Source organism: Notothenia rossii (assembly GCF_949606895.1).
Source record: "Notothenia rossii genome assembly, contig: scaffold_140, whole genome shotgun sequence".
In the NCBI taxonomy this organism is placed as follows: Eukaryota; Metazoa; Chordata; class Actinopteri; order Perciformes; family Nototheniidae; genus Notothenia; species Notothenia rossii.
This window is the reverse complement of record NW_027639435.1, coordinates 15,001-18,272: the sequence shown is the minus strand read 5'-3', so window position 1 is coordinate 18,272 and position 3,272 is coordinate 15,001.

Genomic DNA, 3,272 nt, shown 5'->3' with positions numbered 1-3,272 from the left:
TGAAACAGCGTTCGTGTGAATGAGGTAATAGTTGTCCCTTACTTCTGGAACACTACCCTTATGTCCTTGTATAGATACCAGGGTCTTTCTACATTTTATTAAAACTGATTCTTTCGAAAATTTGACATATATTTTGTGGTAAAAAATGGTCCAATGTGTACTCCTGATGTCTATCAATATGTAATTTTGGTTATGTTGATTATTAATATATATTCTATTATATAATGAAGCAACTGTCATAAAACCCAAAACCCAATTCCCCGCCGGGATAAATAAAGTATTTTCAGATTGTCTTAATGTGTGGGAGATGAGAATATAACAAAGAATACATGAAGGTGAAAAAATGAGTAAGAATAAATAAAAAGGACGTAAGGTGGATCGACAGGTGAGCCCAGCGTTAAGCTTCCTGTCCTCGTTGATCTCTGTCATAAATCTTCCCGGCCTAAAAACAGCGAGCAGCGTTCCCATTCCCAGAATCTGAGGGAATGAGGAGACGCAGACACTCCTCACATCTCCAGGATCACTGCCTCCTGCAGAGCCGGGATTGAGGATTGAAAGAATATAACGAGGTCTGAGGAGAGCGGCGGCTTTAATTCCCGGGATCGAGTTCAGATGGAGGTTTATTTTCCTGCAGCCGACACTGATCCAACAGCTGGATTTACTCTAGAATCCTAAACTCTCCTCACACTGCAGGCAGCCAGAGTTACAGAGGTTTAAGGTCAGCGCTAATGTTGGGCCATGAAGGAACTACAGCACGGTCACATGACTTCACGTCACCACCGCTAAGCTAAAGGAGGCTAATGTTGGGCTATAAAGGAACTACAGCACGGTCACATGACTTCACGTCACCACTGATAAGCTAAAGGAGGCTAATGTTGGGCTATAAAGGAACTACAGCACGGTCACATGACTTCATGTCACCACCGCTAAGCTAAAGGAGGCTAATGTTGGGCTATAAAGGAACAACAGCACGGTCACATGACTTCACGTCTCCACCGCTAAGCTAAAGGAGGCTAATGTTGGGCTATAAAGGAACTACAGCACGGTCACATGACTTCACGTCACCACCGCTAAGCTAAAGGTGGCTAATGTTGGGCTACAAAGGAACTACAGCACGGTCACATGACTTCACGTCACCACTGCTAAGCTAAAGGTGGCTAATGTTGGGCTATAAAGGAACTACAGCACGGTCACATGACTTCACGTCACCACCGCTAAGCTAAAGGTGGCTAATGTTGGGCTATAAAGGAACTACAGCACGGTCACATGACTTCACGTCACCACCGCTAAGCTAAAGGAAGCTAATGTTGGGCTATAAAGGAACTACAGCACGGTCACATGACTTCACGTCACCACCGCTAAGCTAAAGGAAGCTAATGTTGGGCTATAAAGGAACTACAGCACGGTCACATGACTTCATGTCACCACCGCTAAGCTAAAGGAGGCTAATGTTGGGCTATAAAGGAACTACAGCACGGTCACATGACTTCATGTCACCACCGCTAAGCTAAAGGTGGCTAATGTTGGGCTATAAAGGAACTACAGCACGGTCACATGACCCTCACGTCACCACCGCTAAGCTAAAGGAGGCTAATGTTGGGCTATAAAGGAACTACAGCACGGTCACATGACTTCACGTCACCACCGCTAAGCTAAAGGCGGCTAATGTTGGGCTATAAAGGAACTACAGCACGGTCACATGACTTCATGTCACCACCGCTAAGCTAAAGGCGGCTAATGTTGGGCTATAAAGGAACTACAGCACGGTCACATGACCCTCACGTCACCACCGCTAAGCTAAAGGAGGCTAATGTTGGGCTATAAAGGAACTACAGCACGGTCACATGACTTCACGTCACCACCGCTAAGCTAAAGGAGGCTAATGTTGGGCTATAAAGGAACTACAGCACGGTCACATGACTTCACGTCACCACCGCTAAGCTAAAGGAGGCTAATGTTGGGCTATAAAGGAACTACAGCACGGTCACATGACTTCACGTCACCACCGCTAAGCTAAAGGAGGCTAATGTTGGGCTATAAAGGAACTACAGCACGGTCACATGACTTCACGTCACCACCGCTAAGCTAAATGAGGCTAATGTTGGACACGATGAAGTTTAGCCGTCTCATTTAGACACTTCCAATTAACCAGTGGGATATTTACTGACGTATATTAGGTTGTGGAACAAACATTTATTCTGCTTGTGTTAATCACAGAACTTATTTCAGCCATCGTTTACAGCTGGTTTACATAATGTTAGCTATAAGTTGTTGGTATCAACCCGTGGAATTCATCATGCTGTTAAGTTAAAGAGGGCTGAAGCTAGTTAGCCTAGCTTACTATAGTTAGCTCCACTAGATTTAATGTGTAGTTCATTTATTGTACAACCTGCTGAGTCATCTGCCAGAAGTTTAGCCATTGGAAAAATCCAATCAAACTAAAGTAAAACATTGTCAGTCTGTCCTCCCTAAAAGAGCGTATTTATAATATAATTGCAATTAAAGGGGGAACTGTCGCTGCAGAACCTCGTATATAAAAGGTATTTTGTGTCCACATTGCTCTCCATACTGTCTTTCTAAAACTAACTGCAATGACCTTGAACACCTTCTGTTTCTTAACCCTCCGCGTTAACTCAAAGTGACAGGAAGGAGGAATCACAACAGGACTGTAAGAGCATTACATCTCCCACAACACTGCCCACATGTGATAAGAGAAATGTAGGCGGAGAAATAAAAAGGTGTTTTTCTGACATGAGTTATGATCAAGTGAAGCTGAAGGGCAGGAGGTTAAAGCAATCTTTGTGTTTACTTTGGTAACAGCTGCCTGAATGGGTTTGCCTTTGTGTGTGTGTGCGTGTGTGTGTGTGTGTGTGTGTGTGTGTGTGTGTGTGTGTGTGTGTAGTACCTGTCCAGGTCGTCGCTGTCCTGCATGTTGAACAGCATGGAGGGGATCAGTTTGTCCATATGCTGAGGCTCCCAGATGATGGCCTGCAGCTCGTCGTTCACCGTCTTCCTCACAACGCCCTGCAGACCCTTAATCCCTGCAATACGGATCCTGAGACAGAAACAAAGAACTGTTAGAAATCCACAAGCAAATATTTAACATTATTCCAAAAACAAACGGAACTAAAATGTATTGTATACCTTATATGATAAAAACACTTAATAATAATAATAATAATAATAATAATAAATGGGTTTTTATCTTAATTCTCAAAGATGCTTAAATACACCTGAACATCAGCAGGAGAGGACTCTTTAAAGTAGAGACA